Here is a 20,263-nt window from a genome sequence, read left to right on the forward strand (position 1 = left end):
CAGAATCCCTGATGCTTCCGTAACAGAACATGTAACATATTCCAATACGCATGTTTACAAAGCTCAACTCTGAAAGAAAACTTCTAAGGGAAATATGAATACATTTTCTTGTCCTGACATAAAGGATTGATCATGGTTTTTAGGTAGTTCTGCCTTATTCCTCTATTTACCTTTGTGAGTTTAACAAAAATCATTCCAGAATGTCAGAAGGTGGTATCTGTTTTTGATAATGCTTCCCCAAAATGACATTAGAAAAACATGGTGTAAGGGCCAGGCACAGTGGCTGGCTCACGCCTGTAATCCCAGCACTTTGGGAGGCTTAGGCGGGCGGATCATGAGGTCAGGAGATCGAGACCATCCTGGCTAACACAGTGAAACCCTGTGTCTACTAAAAATACAAAAAAATTAGCTGGGTGTGGTGGCAGGTGCCTGTAGTCCCAGCTACTCAGGAGGCTGAGGCAGGAGAATGGCGTGAACCTAGGAGGCAGAGCTTGCAGTAAGCCGAGATTGCGCCACTGCACTCCAGCCTGGGTGACAGAGCGAGACTCTGTCTCAAAAAAAAAAAAAAAGAAAAAGAAAAAGAAAAAAAGAAAAAGAAAAAACATGGTGTAGGTGGGGATTCTTGACAGCAATATTCCATTAAAAGGGTGTTGATAAGGGTATTCCATTATCAGGGTCAATTGGCTACAGTGGGACAGAAAAAAAAAAAGAAGGCCAGGGGGAATTATAGTTCCAGAAAAGTCACCCCTTCCTCACATTGGCCCATATTTTTGGGTTATCACAAAAGGAAAGTAAGTAGGACTTAAGCATGAGAAAGGGGAAAGATTTGTTTGGTTGACATCTGAGGGCAGGTGTGAGACTGGGAGAGCTGGGTGTGGTGGCTGCGCCTGTAGACCTGGGTACTTGGGAGGCTGAGACCAGAGGATTGCTTTGGCCCAGGAGTTTGGGACCAGCCTGGGCAAGGTAATGAGACCCCATATTTTAAAATATATATTAAAAAAGAAAAAGACAGGTTGGGCGCGGTGGCTCACGCCTGTAATCCCAGCACGTTGGGAGGCTGAGGTGGGTGGATCACCTGAGGTCAGGAGTTCAAGACCAGCCTGGCCAAGATGGTGAAACCCTGTCTCTACTAAAATTACAAAAATTAGCCAGGTATGGTGGCGGACACTTGTAATCCCAGCTATTCAGGAGGCTGAGGCAGGGAATTGCTTGAACCTGGGAGGCGGAGGTTGCAGTGAGCAGAGATCATGTCACTGCGTTCCAGCCTGGGCGACAGAGCAAGACTCCATCTCAAAAAAAAAAGAAAGAAAGAAAAAGACTGGAAGAGGTGTGAATGCAGGCATGCTGCTGGGTCTTCATTCCGGCTGGAAAGCCAGCTGTTTCCCTGCTCAGGGGTGAGAGGTCAGGTGTCAGCTGAGTTGCCATTGTAAAGTTAGAATAATGGAAGAGATTCAGAGGAGGTGAGGGGATTATAAACTTCTTTCCCCACTCTCCTTTCTCTGAATGCTATGATCAGAGCTTGCCTGGTGACTATGGACCAGTCCCAGGGTGCAGAGGCTTTGCCTGCACCACAGAGATGACCTTGCCACAGGTTCACGTGCGTTCTCCACTTTCAGACACACAATTTGGCGTGCCATTCTTGCAAAAGGGCATGCCGTGTGTAGTGAACACTGTAATGTCCCACTCAGGTTCCCCTTCAGGAATGAAGGCCTCAGTCCCAGAGCTGTGGGAGGTTCTACCAGGAGACAGCTGTCATTTGGGGGCCCCCTTGGGAACTGCCTCAGCTGAAAAACCTTACCCAAGGTCATTCGCCCTTCCCAGGGTGGCCTATGTCCAGTGGCTAATTGACACAGCCTCTCACTCAACTGCGACAGCTCTGGAAGGCCTTCCTGGGTTCAGAGCTCTCTGTGGGGCAGATTATAGCATTTGTCAAAACTCCATCCGAGCCCAACTTCTCCCTTTGCCTAATCCTCCCTGTCCCCTCTCCTTCCTTCTCAAGGTAAGCTTCCAGGAACACTCCTTTAAAAAAGAATGTTTTTTAATGTTTATGGGTACATAGCAGGTGTACAGGTGTATATATTTATGGGATACATGAGCTGTATTGATACAGGCATGAAATGCATAGTAATCATATCATGGAGGCCGGGCGCAGTGGCTCTCACCTGTAATCCCAGCACTTAGGGAGGCCGAGGGGCAGATCATGAGGTCAGGAGATCGAGACCATCCTGGCTAACACGGTGAAACCCCGTCTCTACTAAAAATACAAAAAATTAGCCGGGCGTGGTGGCGGGCGCCTGTACTACCAGCTACTTGGGAGGCTGAGGCAGGAGAATGGTGTGAACCCAGGAGGCGGAGCTTGCAGTGAGCCGAGATTGCGCTACTGCACTCCAGCCTGGGTGACAGAGTGAGACTCCAATTCAAAAAAAAAAAAAAAATCATATCATAGTGAATGGAAAATCCATCTCCTCAAGCATTTATCCTTTGTGTTACAAATAACAGTTACACTTTTAGTTATTTTTAACTGTACAAACTGTACAATTAAGTTGTTATTGACTATAGTCACCCTGTTGTGCTATCAAATTATAAGTCTTATTCATTGTTGCTAACTATTTTTTGAACTTATTAAACGTCTCCACCTCCCCCTGACCCCTCACTAACCTTCCCAGCCTCTAGTATCTACCCTTCTACTCTCTATGTCCATGAGTTTAATTGTTTTGATTTTTAGATCCCACAATGAGTTAGAACATGTTATGTTTGTCTTTCTGTGCCTGGCTTATTTCACTTAACATAATGATGTTCAGTTCCATCTATATTGTTGCAGATGACAGGATCTCATGCTTTTCTATAGCTGAATAGTACTCCATTGTGTATATGTGCCATGTTTTCTTTATTCATTCATATGTTGATGGACACTTAGGTTGCTTTCAAATCCTGGCTATTGTGAGCAGTGCTGCAACAAACAAGAGAGTGCAGATATCTCTTCAGTATACTAATTTCCTTTCTTTGGGGTATATAACAGCAGTAGGATTGCTGAGTCATATGGTAGCTCTATTTTTAATTTTTTGAGGAACCTCCAAACTGTTCTCCATAGTGGTCAGGAACACTCCTTAATAAAGATCCTGGGCTGGGCGCGGTGGCTCAAGCCTGTAATCCCAGCACTTTGGGAGGCCGAGACGGGCGGATCACGAGGTCAGGAGATCGAGACCATCCTGGCTAACACGGTGAAACCCCGTCTCTACTAAAAATACAAAAACTAGCGGAGCGAGGTGGCGGGCGCCTGTAGTCCCAGCTACTCGGGAGGCTGAGGCCGGAGAATGGCGTAAACCCGGGAGGCGGAGCTTGCAGTGAGCTGAGATCTGGCCACTGCACTCCAGTCCGGGCGACAGAGCAAGACTCCGCCTCAAAAATATAAAAAAGTAAATAAATAAATAAAGATCCTGCCTACTAGTTTCCGTCTCAAAGTCTGCTTCTGGGGGAGACCCAACCTTAACATTCGTATTTGCTTTATTATACTGACAACAATTGCATCCACTTCCAGAATTCTATTTGTATAGAAAACTGTCTTCGATATGGTACAATTTCTTGAGAGACTTCTGATTGTTGACTGTTAATAAGGAGCTAGTGTGACAAAATAAATAATTAAACTGATTAATTATTGTTGACTTTCGTTTTGAAAATGACAACCTTTAAGAAATGGAAGACTTAGATATACAGGAAAGAGAATGTGGAGTCTGAGGGGCTAGGTCAGTTACGCAGCAGAGTCTCTCACCGGCCAAGCAAGAAGTGATGTCAGGGAACAACCGTGGTCCTTTCGGCCCCAGTTCATTGCTGGTAAATGTTAAACATTCTGTTGGTACTTGTTTAGCTCCTATTTCCTCCTACACTAGCAGGGGAGTGGGAAAATACACAGCAGCAAACTCAAATGAAACCACAACTGCCCCACCCCTGCCACAAAAACAAAAGGAAAAACCTCCCAACTTATAGGCACTTGTGTTTGTGTAGGAATGGAAGGGAGGAGGAGAAGTTGTGCAGTTACTCAGCAGCGAAAGTAATGTTGATGGTAGAACTGCTGGTGACCACCAGAAATGGAAAGAAGAATGTCAGCTCCTTCAGCCCCAATAGAGAGAGGGAGGGAGGGAGAGGAAAAGAGAGAGAGAAGGAAGAAATTCTGAAAGAAAAATGACCTGGCCGGGCGCAGTGGCTCACACCTATAATCCCAGCACTGTGGGAGGCCGAGGCAGGTGGATCACTTGAGGTCAGGAATTGAAGACCAGCCTGGCTGACATGGTGAAACCCCATCTCTACTGAAAATACAAAAGTTAGCTAGGTGTGGTGGTGGGCATCTGTAATCCCAGCTACTCAGGAGGCTGAGGCAGGAGAATCTCTCGAACCTGGGAGGTGGAGGTTGCAGTGAGCCGAGATTGCGCCACTGTACTCCAGCCTGGGTGACAGAGTCAGACTCAGTCTCAAAAAAAAAAAAAAAAAAAAGAGAGAGAGAAAGAAAGAATAATGACCTGAGAAAAGTATGTAATAGTAGGAAGCCCCTGATACACAGAAATCCCAGTTTTGGTAAAAATTGGTTGTGATTTATGTGCAATTCTTTTGATAAAATTCTGTGGTCTCCTGGAGGAGCCATAACCACAGACATGTCGAATAACAAATAAAACAAATAAAAAGCAAGAGAGGAGGTGCTGATCTTTTTTTTTTTTTAAGTTTATTCTCCAGCTGGTTTGTTTCCCCAGAAAGCAGCTGTTTAAAATTGAGAAATAGCTACTACTCTTCTGTAATACACTCTGGGGAAAGAGAAAAGGAAGGAAAGCAAATACAATATTACAAAAAAAACCTGTGCAGTGTTAGGTTAAATTGGAAACGGTTTGAGGGTTCCTTCTCTCATCAGAAAGGAAAAAGAAACGTAGGAAGAAACAGATGAATACATCTGAGAGGAAAAAAAATTAAATTCTCGCTATGCACAGGAAAAACTAAGCTACTTAAGAGAATTATTAACAATGTGTATGTTAGCATATTGCTTTGGGAAGAAGTGGAAAATGCTCTTTTCAGCATTCTCTACTTGATTATGATCTTGCATAGAATTTTGAGGGCATTGTAAAACAATAGGTAGATGCTTATTATCTGCCACACCCGCTCTGACCAGCTCTATAACCCGCCCCATTCCATTCAGTGACTGAGAGTCCCAGGGTGTTAGTGCATAGAGATCACGGGGAAATCCATACAGAAGCCTCTGGAGGCGGGGCCCAGTGGCTCATGCCTGTAATCTCAACACATTGGAAAGCTGAGGCAGGAGAAACACTTGAGCCCAGGAGTTCGAGTCCAGCCTGGGCAATGCAGCGAGACCCCATCTCTATAAAAAATTTTAAAAGTTAGCCAGGCATGTGGTGGCCTGAACCTGCAGTCCCAGCTACTTGGGAGGTTGAAGTGGGAGAGTCGCTTGAGCCCAGGAGTTTGAGGCTGCAGTGAGCTAGGATTGTGTCACTGCCCTCCAGCCTGGGTGACAGAGCAAGAATCTATCTCTAAAATAAACACATAAATAAATAAATAAATAAATAAGCCTGTGTAATCAGCTGTCTATACATGCTCAAGCAATTCAGCAAATATGCAGGTTACAAATTGTGTCACCAGCTCGTATGTTGTGGGGCTACAATTTCAAATATAGCCCTTTAGGGACTTATTTTTTATTTTAAATCATTAAAAGTAGAATCTTGTTTTTAAAGAATACGTTGCATGGATACCAATCTCTTTTTCAATATTTTATTCTCTGTAGTAAACCAATTCAGATTTCAAGACCCCATGTGTGAGCAGATCACTGCTAAGCACTAACGACAACGGAAGGATAAATACTGCCATTGTCGGCTGGGTGCAGTGGCTCACACCTGTAATCCTAGCACTCTGGGAGGCCGAGGCAGATGGATCGCTTGAGCTCAGGATTTCAAGACCATCCTGGCCAGCATGGTGAAACCCCGTATCTACTAAAAACACAAAAATTAGCCAGACAAGGTGGTGGTCACCTGTAACCCCAGCTACTTGGGAGGCTGAGGCAGGAGAATGGCTTGAACCCAGGAGGCAGAGGTTGCAGTGAGCCGAGATCAAGCCACTGCACTCCCGCCTGAGTTACAGAGACTCTGTCTCAAAAAAATAAACAAAACAGGCCGGGCGCGGTGGCTCAAGCCTGTAATCCCAGCACTTTGGGAGGCCGAGACGGGCGGATCACGAGGTCAGGAGATCGAGACCATCCTGGCTAACACAGTGAAACCCCGTCTCTACTAAAAATACAAAAACTAGCCGGGCGAGGTGGCGGGCGCCTGTAGTCCCAGCTACTCGGGAGGCTGAGGCAGGAGAATGGCGTAAACCCGGGAGGCGGAGCTTGCAGTGAGCTGAGATCTGGCCACTGCACTCCAGTCCGGGCGACAGAGCGAGACTCCGCCTCAAAAAAAAAAAAAAAAAAAAAAAACACACAAAAAACCTGTCCTTACCTTCTAGATCAGTCTTGGCATGAAGTCTGTCCAATGAAGTAGCTTGTGACAAGTACTTGAAGCAAGTAGTTCGTGCATTTTTCTACATTTATGTTAATTATGTCTATTTCACAATGGTAGTCTTTCAAAACCGTGTGATGGTTTTAAAGATATATCCACAAATCCTCTGATACTGCCTCTCTTAAAAGAAGAAACTTAATTCCTCTCTCTTTGTGTGAGGATTAGGGTTAGGGCTAGGATTAACCAATAGACTATGGCAGAAATGATGTCACTTCTTTCTGTTTTGTTTTTTTTTAATTGTGGTAAACTATACATAACAAAATTTACCACTGATACCATTTTTAAGCATACAGTTCAGCAGCATGATATACATTCACATTATTGGGCAACCAATATCATCACCATCCATCCATCCCCAGAACTTTTTTTTTTTTTGAGACAGAGTCTCGCTCTGTCACCCAGGCTGGAGTGCAGTGACCTGATCTCAGCTCACTGCAAGCTCCGCCTCCCGGGTTCACGCCATTCTCCTGCCTCAGCCTCCCAAGTAGCTGGGACTACAGGTGCCCACCACCATGCCCAGCTAATTTTTTTGTATTTTTAGTAGAGATGAGGTTTCACCATGTTAGCCAGGATGGTCTCCATCTCCTGACCTCGTGATCCGCCCGCCTCAGCTTCCCAGAGTGCTGGGATTAAAGGTATGAGCCACGGCACCCAGCCATCCCCAGAACTTTTCATTTTGCAAAACTGAAATCTGTACCCATTAAACATTAACTCTACATTCCCCTCTCCCCTGGCCCCTGGCAACCACCATTCTGCTTTCTGTCTCTATGAGTTTGACTACTCTGAGTCCCTTATATAAATGGAATCGTACAGTATTTGTCTTTTTGTGACTGGTTTATTTCACTTAGCCTAATGTCCTCCAGGTTCATCCATGCTGTAGCGTGTGCCAGAACTTTCTTCCTCTTTAAAGCCTAATAGTACTCGATTGCATGTGTATGCCACATTTTATTTATCCATTCATCTGTTGATGGATCCTTGAGTTGCTTCTGCCTTTTGGTTATTGTGAATAATCCCGCTCAGAACGCGAGTGTACAGATAGCTCTTAGAGATCCTGTCTTCAGTTCTTTGGGGTATATACACAGAAGTGGAATAGCTAGATCACATGGTAATTCTGCTTTTAATGTTTTGAGGAACTGTCATACATCTGCATCATTTTACATTTCCACCATCAGTGTCCAAGGGGACCAGTATCTCTACATCCTCACCAGCTGGAGCAGACTAATATAGTCTCACAGGCATTCTTTGTAAAAATTATAAGAATAAAAGCATGGACTCTGTAGTCAAAATACTGAGTTTGAGTTCAGTTCCACTACTTACTAGCTCTATGACCTTAGGGAAGTTATTTAATCTCTCTGTTCCTATTAGGGAAAAATAATCATATCTACCTTATAGGATTATGAGGACTACATTTGTTAAAATTTTAAAGCACTGTGCATGGCTCATATACAGTAAATGCTGTATAAGTGCGTGACAAATAACAAAGAAACTGAACCAGGCAGGCACAGTGGCTCATACCTGTAATTCCAACGATTTGGGAGGCTGAGGCAGGAGGATCACTTGAAACCAGAAGTTCAAGGCCAGCCTGGGAAACATAGCAAGACTCTGTCTCTAAAAACAAACAAAAAGACTGGGCACGGTGAATCACACTTGTAATCCCAGCACTTTGGGAGGCCGAGGCAGGCAGATCACCTGAAGTCAGGAGTTCAAGACCAGCCTGGCCAACATGGTGAAACCCCGTCTCTACAAAAATACAAAAATTAGACAGGCATGATGGCGGGTGCCTGTAATCCCAGCTACTCGGGAGGCTGAGGTGGGAGAATCACTTGAACCTGGGAGGCAGAGGTTGCAGTGAGCCAAGATTGTGCCATTGCCCTCTAGCCTTGCCACAGAGTGAGGCACCGTCTCAAAACAACCAACCAACCAACCAACAAGCAAAACCCACAAAAACTAGCCAGGCATGGTGGTGCATGCCTGTAATCCTACCTACTTAAGAGGCTGAGGTGGGAGGATTGCTTGAGCCCAGGAGTTTGAGGCTGCAGTTGGCTACGATCACACCACTGCACTCCAGCCTAAGCAACAAAGCGAGACCCTTTCCCTTAAAAACAAACAAAGAAAACGAACACACACACACACCCAAACTGATGAGTCATATTCCATTAGTCAGAAAAATAAGAGCAACCTAAGAAATTTAAATGAGTTTATTATTGGGAACAAGAGACTTATATAACCTCTGAAGATAAAAAAGGCAGGAATGGCAGGAGTCAAGGATCACAGAGAAGCCACCAACAATCCTCAGCACCGACGTGGGTGATTCTCGAGGACCGTTAAAAGCCTCGGGCCGACACTGATGTCAGCTGTCTGCATCTGCAGATATCCACGTGTTTCTGGGAAAGGATGGTTCCTCCTAGTCTTCCACCCACCACTCGCTTCTCAGATGCCTCCCTGTGTGCTGGCGAGCCTGGTAAGTGGGGGGTTCAGGCTTTCAACAGCTCCTGGGAGGTCTCAGGGAGGCAGGGCTGACATCAAATTTGAACAGACAGGGTTTTATTTAACTTCTGATTATCTCCATGTGTGTTTTGCCTTCCTTTGTGATTAAAACATTGATTAGAGCCCTAAGAGCTCTGTCTACAGCTGTATTATAAATTCTTTAATGTAAGGGAGAGCATATTTTATACTTCTTTTACTCTCCTTTTGTGCCTTAATAGAATTTTGAACCTGGAATGCACTATGGATGCTCAAGAGATTTTTTTTATTAAAAAAATTAGGCCGGGCGCAGTGGCTCAAGCCTGTAATCCCAGCACTTTGGGAGGCTGAGACGGGCGGATCACGAGGTCAGGAGATCGAGACCATCCTGGCTAACATGGTGAAACCCCATCTCTCCGAAAAAATACAAAAAAAACTAGCCGGGCGAGGTGGCAGGCACCTGTAGTCCCAGCTACTCGGGAGGCTGAGGCAGGAGAATGGCGTAAACCCGGGAGGTGGAGCTTGCAGTGAGCTGAGATCCGGCCACTGCACTCCAGCCTGGGCGACAGAGCGAGACTCTGTCTCCTCAAAAAAAAAAAAAAAAAAAAAATTAAAAACCTTTATAAGAAAAGTGACTGTGATATAATTCAAGCCACAAAAGGCCACTGCTGAAATTATTTTAGATGAAACGTCCTTTTACAAAGCATCACTTTTTCTTTTTTTTTCCCAGTGTATTTTATGTTTACTTCCCAGTCCATTCTCACATTGCTAATAAAAACATACCCGAGACTGGGTAATTTATAAGGAGGTTTAATTGACTCACAGTTCCACAGGGCTGGGGAGGCCTCAGGAAACTCACAATCATGGTGGAAGGGGAAGCAAACACATCCTTCTTCACATAGAGGCAGCAAGGAGAAGTGCACAGTAAAGGGCATATGAAACCATCAGATCTCATGATAACTTACCTTCATGAGAACAGCATGGAGGTAACTGCCCCTATGATTCGATTACCTCCCACTGGGTCCCTAACAACATGAGGGGATTTTGGAAACTACAGTTCAAGATGAGATTCAGATGAGGACACAGCCGAATCATATCACCCAGTAATAGTAGAATTTATTATTAAAAATCAGTTCTTAAAAACACCCTGGGCTGGGTGTGGTGGCTCATGCCGTGTAGCACTTTGGGAGGCCGAGGCGGGTGGATCACCTGAGGTCGGGAGTTCGAGCGAGACCAGCCTGACTAATATGGAGAAACCCTGTCTGTACTAAAAATATAAAAATTAGCTGGGCGTGGTGGTGCATGCCTGTAATCCCAGCTACACAGGAGGCTGAGGCAGGAGAATCCCTTGAACCTGGGAGGCGGAGTTTGCAGTGAGGTGAGATTGCACCATTGCACTCCAGCTTGGGCAACAAAAGCGAAACTTCATCTCAAAAAACCAAAAACAAACAAAAAAACACCACCGCTATTCATGGCATGTCACAAAGACACAGGACTCAGCTTGATGGGGAGCTGACAAGCCAGATCTGGGACAATTTGAGCACCAAAATAACTGCGTGTGTCAATACGTTGCAAACAGTTGGATAAAATAGTAATCCATGAGTTCATACTGATAATAATAGGTAATAAGCAATGCTAAACAGGTAAATCAACAACTGGGAGAAAAGGAAGTCTTGTTGACGGTTCACTGGTCAACTTGGAGGAGTGCTGAAGTTGGACACTCATAGTAAAGCCTGAATAAGGTAAGAATTATTAATATCGGCCGGGCGCGGTGGCTCAAGCCTGTAATCCCAGCACTTTGGGAGGCCGAGACGGGCGGATCACGAGGTCAGGAGATCGAGACCATCCTGGCTAATACGGTGAAACCCTGTCTCTACTTAAAAATACAAAAAACTAGCCGGGCGACGAGGCGGGCGCCTGTAGTCCCAGCTACTCGGAGGCTGAGGCAGGAGAATGGCGTAAACCGGGAGGTGGAGCTTGCAGTGAGCTGAGATCCGGCCACTGCACTCCAGCCTGGGCGACAGAGCGAGACTCTGTCTCCTCAAAAAAAAAAAAAAAAAAAAATTAAAAACCTTTATAAGAAAAGTGACTGTGATATAATTCAAGCCACAAAAGGCCACTGCTGAAATTATTTTAGATGAAACGTCCTTTTACAAAGCATCACTTTTTCTTTTTTTTTCCCAGTGTATTTTATGTTTACTTCCCAGTCCATTCTCACATTGCTAATAAAAACATACCCGAGACTGGGTAATTTATAAGGAGGTTTAATTGACTCACAGTTCCACAGGGCTGGGGAGGCCTCAGGAAACTCACAATCATGGTGGAAGGGGAAGCAAACACATCCTTCTTCACATAGAGGCAGCAAGGAGAAGTGCACAGTAAAGGGCATATGAAACCATCAGATCTCATGATAACTTACCTTCATGAGAACAGCATGGAGGTAACTGCCCCTATGATTCGATTACCTCCCACTGGGTCCCTAACAACATGAGGGGATTTTGGAAACTACAGTTCAAGATGAGATTCAGATGAGGACACAGCCGAATCATATCACCCAGTAATAGTAGAATTTATTATTAAAAATCAGTTCTTAAAAACACCCTGGGCTGGGTGTGGTGGCTCATGCCGTGTAGCACTTTGGGAGGCCGAGGCGGGTGGATCACCTGAGGTCGGGAGTTCGAGCGAGACCAGCCTGACTAATATGGAGAAACCCTGTCTGTACTAAAAATATAAAAATTAGCTGGGCGTGGTGGTGCATGCCTGTAATCCCAGCTACACAGGAGGCTGAGGCAGGAGAATCCCTTGAACCTGGGAGGCGGAGTTTGCAGTGAGGTGAGATTGCACCATTGCACTCCAGCTTGGGCAACAAAAGCGAAACTTCATCTCAAAAAACCAAAAACAAACAAAAAAACACCACCGCTATTCATGGCATGTCACAAAGACACAGGACTCAGCTTGATGGGGAGCTGACAAGCCAGATCTGGGACAATTTGAGCACCAAAATAACTGCGTGTGTCAATACGTTGCAAACAGTTGGATAAAATAGTAATCCATGAGTTCATACTGATAATAATAGGTAATAAGCAATGCTAAACAGGTAAATCAACAACTGGGAGAAAAGGAAGTCTTGTTGACGGTTCACTGGTCAACTTGGAGGAGTGCTGAAGTTGGACACTCATAGTAAAGCCTGAATAAGGTAAGAATTATTAATATCGGCCGGGCGCGGTGGCTCAAGCCTGTAATCCCAGCACTTTGGGAGGCCGAGACGGGCGGATCACGAGGTCAGGAGATCGAGACCATCCTGGCTAATACGGTGAAACCCTGTCTCTACTTAAAAATACAAAAAACTAGCCGGGCGACGAGGCGGGCGCCTGTAGTCCCAGCTACTCCGGAGGCTGAGGCAGGAGAATGGCGTAAACCCGGGAGGCGGAGCTTGCAGTGAGCTGAGATCCGGCCACTGCACTCCAGCCTGGGTGGCAGAGCAAGACTCCGTCTCAAAAAAAAAAAAAAAAAAAAAAAAAGAATTATTAATATCAACGGGTGTTCAACCTTGGAGGGTATTTCAATGAGGAGCTTGGCTTTAAAGTGTGTTCCCCTAGACCGTTTATTAGCTGCAAGATAAAAGAATACAGCAATTATACAGTGGAGAGATTGGATAACACCTTGACTGGGGCCTAAGTGAACCCACTGAGGAACTGGTGAATACCACGTACCATCAGAAGTGGTCCCCTGAGAAGGGTCCATCACTGATGTGGCTGTTTGGAGACGAATGCATACCCGCATCTAATCATAAGGAAACAGCAGCCAAACCCAAAGTGAGGAATGTTCTATGTTTTTTAAAAGACAGGGGAGCTGTATTTTCAAGAATATCAAGAAAAGTTGTAGAAATATTCTAGTAAAGGGGACTAAAGAGACATGACAATGAAATTGCAACATCTGACCCTAGAATGAATCCTGTACTGGAGGAGAAAAAAATTCTATAAATGACACTGGCCAGGCACAGTGGTGCATGCCTATAATCCCAGTGCTTTGGGAGGCAGAGGTGGGAGGATTGCTTGAGGCCAGAAGTTCAAGACCTACCTGGGCAACATAGCATGACCCTGTGTCTTCAAATACATAAAACAAAAAATTAGGCTAGGCACAGTGGCACACGCCTGTAACCCCAACACTTGGGGAGGCCGTGGCAGATGGATCACTTAAGGTCAGGAGGTCAACACCAGCCTGGCCAACATGGTGAAACTTCACCTATACCAAAATATACAAAATTTAATTGGGCATGGTAGTACATGCCTTGTAGTCCCAGCTAGTCAGGACGCTGAGGTGGGAGAATTGCTTGAACCCAGGACGTAGAGGTTGCAGTGAGCTGAGATTGCACCACTGCACTCCAGCCTGGGCAACAGAGCAAGACCCTGTCTTTAAACAAACAAACAAACAAAAAGGGACATTATTGAGTTAACTGACAAAACTGGAATACCAACGAGGCTGATAGATTAGATAAAAGTCATTGTATGGTGTCAAATTTATTGAGATTAATAACTGTGAAGTGGTTAGGAAATGTACATTGTCATATATAGGGATAAAGAGCCTTAATGTATGTAACGTACCCTCAAAATAGTTCAGGGAGAAATGATTAGGAAGAGATAGACAGAACAAATGATAAAGCAAATGGGATAAAATGCTAACAGTAGGGGAACAATCTAAGTGTTCTTAGTGCTATTCTTATTTTTTCAAGTTTTCTGTGAATTTGAAATTATTTCACCATTAAAAAAGGGGAAAAAAATTAACTCATGTTTTCACCTTTTTTTTTTTTTTTTTTTGAGACAGAGTCTCTCTCTGTTGCCCAGGCTGGAGTGCAGGGGCACGAGCTTGACTCACTGCAAGCTTTGCCTCCCGGATTTGTGCCATTCTCCTGCCTCAGCCTCCTGAGTAGCTGGGAGTACAGGCACCCGCCACCACACCCAGCTAATTTTTTTGTATTTTTAGTAGAGACGGGGTTTCATCATATTACCCAGGATGGGCTTGATCTCCTGACCTCGTGATCCGCCTGCCTCGGGCTCCCAAAGTGCTGGGATTACAGGCATGAGCCACTGCGCCTGGCCCACTTTTTACTTTTAACTAATTTTTTAACTAATTTTAATGAACAAATCTCAAACAAATGGAAGAATATAAAGGAAATTATAACTAAATCCCGTGTACTTACTATTATTATTATTTTTTACAAAGAAAAACTTTAGTAAGAAATAAAACTCAAGAATATTTATTTATTTTTTTAATTTGAGATAGAATCTCACTCTGTCACCCAGCCTGGAGTGGTGCAGTGTCATGCTCTCAGCTCACTGCAACCTCCACCTCCCAGGTTCAAGCAATTCTTCTTTTTCAGCCTCCAGAGTAGCTGGGATTATAGGCTCCTCCTAACACGCCAGGCTAATTTTTATATTTTTAGTAGAGACGGGGTTTCACCATGTTGGCCAGGCTGGTCTTGAACTCCTGACCTCAAGTGATCTGCCTCCCTCGGCCTCCCAAAGTGCTGGGATTACAGGCATGAGCCATTGTGCCCGGCCCTCAAGTAGATTTCTGAATGCAGTCTGAAAACTGAAGAGTTCTGAAGGTAGACCCATTGATGGAAACTCGTGTTCCTAACCAAAGGGAACATGCAAAGCCGTGATAGAGGAAAGGTCTGCCTCTATCAGAGCTCACCAGGTCTCCTGTTTTCTCCATCACTACCTTTTCTAGTGTAGGGTTTGCCCCGTGTCATCCTTACAGAGCAGAATGTGGTTACTCCACTCCCCTTCTCTACTGAGTTGAAGAGTGTCTCCCCCAAATTCATGCCCACCCAGAACCTCAGATTGTGACCTTATTTGGAAATAGGGTCTTCACAGATGTAATTAAGTCAAGAGGAGGTCACACTGGATTAGTGTGCACCCAAATCCAATGATGTGTGTCCTTATACGAGGGAATTTGGACACATAAACAGACACATGGGGAGAACGCTATGTGATGACAGAGGCAGAGACTGGAGTGATGCACCTGCCAGCTGAGGAAGGCTAAAGATTGCAGGCAGCTGCCTGGGTGTGAGAGCTCATGCCTGCAATCCCAGCACTTTGGGAGGCCAAGGTGGGTGGATCACTTGAGTTCAGGAGTTCAAGACCAGCCTGGGCAACATAGTGAATCTGCGTCACCACTAAAAATACCAAAAAAAAAGGCCAGGTGCGGTGGCTCACACCTGTAATCCCAGCACTTTGGGAGGTTGAGGCAGGTGGATCACAAGGTCAGGAGATCGAGACCATCCTGACTAATACAGTGAAGCCCCTTCTCTACTAAAAATACAAAAAAATTAGCCAGGCGTGGTGGCGGGCGCCTGTAGTCCCAGCAACTCAGGAGGCTGAGGCAGGAGAATGGTGTGAACCCGGGAGGTGGAGATTGTAGTGAGCTGAGTTTGCGCCACTACACTCCAGCCTGGGCAACAGAGTGAGATTCTGTCTCAAAAAAACAAAAAACAAACAAAAAAAAGATTGCAGGCAGCCACCAGAAGCTACAGGAGGCAGTGAATGACCCTCCTTTAGAACCTTCAGAGAGACAGCATAATCCTGAATATGCCTTGATTTTAGACTTCTAACCTCCAGAGTTGTACGACAATACAATTCTGTTGTTTTAAATCACTTACTTTGAAATAATTGGTTACAGCAGCTCTAGGAACCTAAAACACTTTCCTTTTTTTTTTTTTGGAGATAGAGTTTCAGTTTGTCGCCCAGGTTGAGGTGCAGTGATGCCATCACAGCTCACTGTAACCTCCAACTCCTGGGCTCAAACGATCCTGAGTAGCTAGGACTACAGGCATGAGTCACCACACTCGTCCGGCTAATTTTTAAAATTATTTGTAGAGACGGGGTTTTCACCATGTTGCCCAGGTTGGTCTTGAACTCCTGGCCTCAAGCAACCCTCCTGCCTCAGCCTCCTAAAGCATTGGGATTACAAGCATGAGCCATTGCACCCAGCCAGAAACACCTTCCTAATCGGGTTTAACCTGCTGAGGATAGCATTCGAGGTCAGGGTGGTACCACACCCTTTACTCCAATACACTAAACTTGGGATTGCTGAAATGCGAGGCAATGGGGCCTTTCAGCAGGAAGGCCGTGAGCACCCACTCTCAAGTAGTCACCCTCATCCTCTATATCTTATTACTGGTTTATTGTCCTCATCATATAACATTATCTGTTATCATTTTTCCTTGCTTATCTTCTGTCTCCCCCATCAGAATACAAGATGTAGGACAGCAGGGATCTTGTCTGTCTGGCTCATGTTGTCCCCATGTCTGGTCCTCAGTCTAGGCTGGGTGAAGATGTTCTGAATAAACAGCAAGAGTGTGAAGAAGCTCGACATCTGGAGAAGGGAGAAAAGGTCAAGTGCCCCCAGCAAGGCCAGCAAGCCCAGTGACAAGCAGCAAGCAGAAACATCTTGTGGCGCCCCAGAAACACCTTAAAAGATTGTGAATTTGCTTCCTAGGATCTTAATGTTAAAAAAAAAAAAAAAAATCCAGGCACAGTGACTCATACCCATAATCTCAGCACTTTGGGAGGCCAAGGTAGGAGGATCACTTCAGACCAGGAGTTGAAGACCAGCCTGGGTAACATAGGGAGACCACATCTCTACCAAAAATAAAATAAAAATTAGCTGGGCATGGTGGCATCCACCTGTGGTCCCAGCTACTTGGGAGGCTGAGATGGGAGGATCACTTGACCCCGGAAAGTTGAGACAGCAGTGAGCTGAGATCGCACCACTACACTCCAGCCTGGGTGACAGAGTGAGATCCTGGCTGAAAAAAAAAGAAAAAGAAGAAAAGGACTGTAGATGTATCTATTTTGCTCTCTGTGAATGGAGCTCCTTCATGTCATTTCTCTTCACTGTCTGACCATCTCTTCCATCTTTCAGTTTCCACTTTAAATGCCTTTTCATCTGCCAAGTAGTTGGAGATGTCCTTACATACTTCCTAAGTTAGTTCACATCTCAGTTTTAGGGCTTGTATTGTATCATTAGTCTGTCTGTTTCCAAGCCTATCTTCTCCATAAACTTGAGTTTCTTGAGGATAACCTCTGTTATCTTCAGGGCCCACCAGTGCTGGTCATAGAGTGGGTGCTCCATGGACTTCTTTGTGTGCATGGGTGGATAGATAATGAGGTGACAACCTGCCTCTCAGAGACTTAACCACCCCTAGTTAAGCCATGAGATAGGGCTATGGTTTCCAGTTTGCACGACCTCCTCCCTAAGTTCATTGCCCCAGACCTAGAATGAGGAGAATTGGCTGGTCCCACTTCTTTCCTTTTGGCTTTCCAGTGGTTTTCTTCCAAGCTATAAGGCCTTGCTCTAGAGATTTTAAAGTATTAAGAACTGGAATACTGTTCTACATGTTTAGATCAACAGAGTCAGTTGATCCACAAGATGCACATATTGGTTTTTTTTTTTTTTCATCATTAGGTCCTAACCCTTCTAATGAATGATATTGCCCCCGAACTCAGAAGTGATGTTTGATCCTACATTACACATGTAAAACAAGTTAGTTAAATAATGATTTAGTCCAGGTTCTCTGATAAGCAGATGCCAAGACAGGATTAGCTGGATAAGAGATTAGTTGGTTAAAACACTGGGGAGGGAGAATGAGAAGGAAACAAGAGGGTGATAGGAAAGCCATCAGATCATGACACAGGTCTGACCCCTGGGAAGGCAGAAGGAGAAGGGAAAGAAGGAAGGGAGGGAGGGAGGGAGGAAGGAAGACAGAAGGGAGAGGAGGGAGGGAGGAGAAGGGAAAGAAGGAAGAAAGGAAGAAACTGGAGAGGGAAGAGGAAAAGAGAAAAGGAGGGAGGAAGGGAGGAAGAAAGGAAGGAAGGAAGGGAGGGAGGGAGGGAAGGAGGGTAGGAGGAAGGGAGAAAAGGAGGAAGGAAGGAGGAAAGACAGGCCATAGACTGCCTTGTAGTTCTAAGAAAGTTTCAGCAAGGTCAAAAGGGAGTCAGTGAACCTAAGTTGCCCATTAGAGGAGTCCCTGCCTCCCAGGAAGGGGCCTCCTTGGTATCCCTGCCATACTCAGTCTTTGACTGGGAACAGCCCACAGGAAGTGTGGCCTCAGTGCTGGGCACACCATCAGCTAGGGCTGGAAATAAATTATGCTTCCTGCAGTAGGAGATCTGAAAGGTGTATCCTCATGCTACTGCAGACAGCAATTTGTATAACTTAGACTTAACTACCCTCTGATCTTACCTGAAACAGTGGAGTGATCCAAGGCAAGTTTGGGGTTTAGTCCTCAATCATCCACCTGGGCCTTGTTCTCAATTCCACTAACTAAACAGAGGGTTGTAGTCACAGCATCCTAAATGAAGATTGAGAAGAAGGATCCACATTTTGCTAAAAATGTTAAGCTATAGCTCTGTAGCAAAATAATTCCTGTTTTCATTTCAAAATACAATAGATGTATTACTTTTCTTCTGCTTCCGCAAGACACTGATTTGAGATGAGTGTTGGATGCCTGCAAACAGGCAAAAACAAAACAAAACTGTTAGTCCAAAGTCTTACTTATTTTTTATAGACCGATTTATGGATCAAGAAATCTTCGATTTGCCTTTGCTACCAAATGAGGCCACCTTACCATGGGTCATCTTTACCTCCGTGCCCTACGCCTGCTAGGGGACGGTATCTCACCTCAACTAAAAGGCGTTCAGTTACACTGACATCAACTAGATTAAGAGAGTTGGCTCTTGCCCCAGTGAGTTGACTGTTTAGGAAGTCAGTGTTTGCAAGAGGCCTTCTTTGCAGAACTCTCTCTGCTAAATCATTTGGGGAACATTTGTAAACATTTGCTATTTACTTTTATTTTTAGAGACAGGGTCTCACTTTGTTGTCCAGGGTAATCTTGAACTTCTGGCCTCAAGCAATTCTTTTGCCTCAGTGCTGGGATTGTAGGCATGAGCCACTATCTTGGCCCTTCATCTGGGGAACCTTTTCAAAATGTCCATATAAACAGTGGTTGGATCTGGTGCAGACAAGCAGTCTTTGGAGGTGATGAAATCTGGTCTTGCATTCTAGCTCTACCACATTTTTGTCAGAAAGGCAGGTGACTGGTAGATATCCAAATGTCAGACCTTTGGAAAAGCTCCAGAAGAAAGGGGAGATAATGCCAGAAAGGTCTAAAAGTAGTTGTTGGAATTTGGTCACAGAGAGTGACCTGCAGAGGAACAACTCATTCACTAGGCTAGATGGAATTGGGGAGATAGAGGAGAGTCCAATTTGCAGGGAACGGGGTCAGTGAGGCACAGGGAGAAAAGCCGCAGTCAGGTTTCTAATAATGTACCAAGGTGGAAGGCAAGGACTCAGGCACAGAGGTCTAAATAAGGAATCAACTTCCTGGAAATACTGGGGAAACAGGATCAGATGACCCAGTGTTGGACTTCAGATCTTGTTTCTTTTTTTTATTTTTTGAGACAGTCTCGCTCTGTCACCCAGGCTGGAGTGCAGTGGTGCGGTCTCAGCTCACTGCAAGATCCGCCTCCCGGGTTCACAGCATTCTCCTGCCTCAGCCTCCCCAGTAGCTGGGACTACAGGTGCCCCCAAACGCAGGCTAATTTCTTTTCTTTGTATTTTTAGTAGAGACGGGGTTTTGCCGTGTTAGCCAGGATGAGTCTCGATCTCCTGACCTCATGATCCGCCCGCCTCCCAAAAGTGCTGGGATTACAGGCATGAGCCACCACGCCCGGCCTGAAGATCTTGCTTCTTATCCACCACATACAGAGGATGTGAATTATTCCAGAGTCTGAGCTGGAACTTTCCTATTTTACAGATAGGGTTAAGCAACTCCTAGGGTTCAGAATTAGGTAGACCACAATCTCCAGAAGCTGGATGTTTACATGTTCACACTTTAAGATGATAATTTCTATAATAACAATAAATGATAGAAATAAGTTCACAAATGTCAATTTACTCGAAAGTATGATAGATATTTTAAAAAGAAATAACCCAATCTGGACTGGATATGGTGGCTGATGCCTATAATCCCAGTACTTTGAGAGGTTGAGGCAAGTGGATTGCTTGAGGCCAGAAGTTCGAGATCATCCTGGGCAATATAGTGAGACTCCCGTCTCTACAAAAATTTTTTAAAAAATAGCTAGGTGTAGTCCCAGCTATTCAGGAGGCTGAGGTAGGAGGCTTGCTTGAGCCCTGGAGTTTGAGGCTGCAGTAAGCTATGATTGCATCACTGCACTCCAGCCTAG

At 45.0% G+C, this 20,263-nt stretch overlaps 1 long non-coding RNA gene across 1 annotated transcript in view; it reads right to left on the minus strand.

The window, feature by feature from the left end:
* LOC117082522 overlaps nucleotides 1-19,449 on the minus strand; it is an 81,178-nt gene extending 61,729 nt beyond the window's left edge. Inside the window, exon 1 of the long non-coding RNA XR_004436644.1 lies at nucleotides 18,261-19,449. This is a non-coding gene — a long non-coding RNA (uncharacterized LOC117082522). The remainder of the gene's footprint in view (nucleotides 1-18,260) is intronic.
* Between the last annotated feature and the right edge of the window lie 814 nt (nucleotides 19,450-20,263).

Source organism: Trachypithecus francoisi, unplaced genomic scaffold (assembly GCF_009764315.1).
Source record: "Trachypithecus francoisi isolate TF-2019V2 unplaced genomic scaffold, Tfra_2.0 Lachesis_group9, whole genome shotgun sequence".
NCBI classification, from domain to species: Eukaryota; Metazoa; Chordata; class Mammalia; order Primates; family Cercopithecidae; genus Trachypithecus; species Trachypithecus francoisi.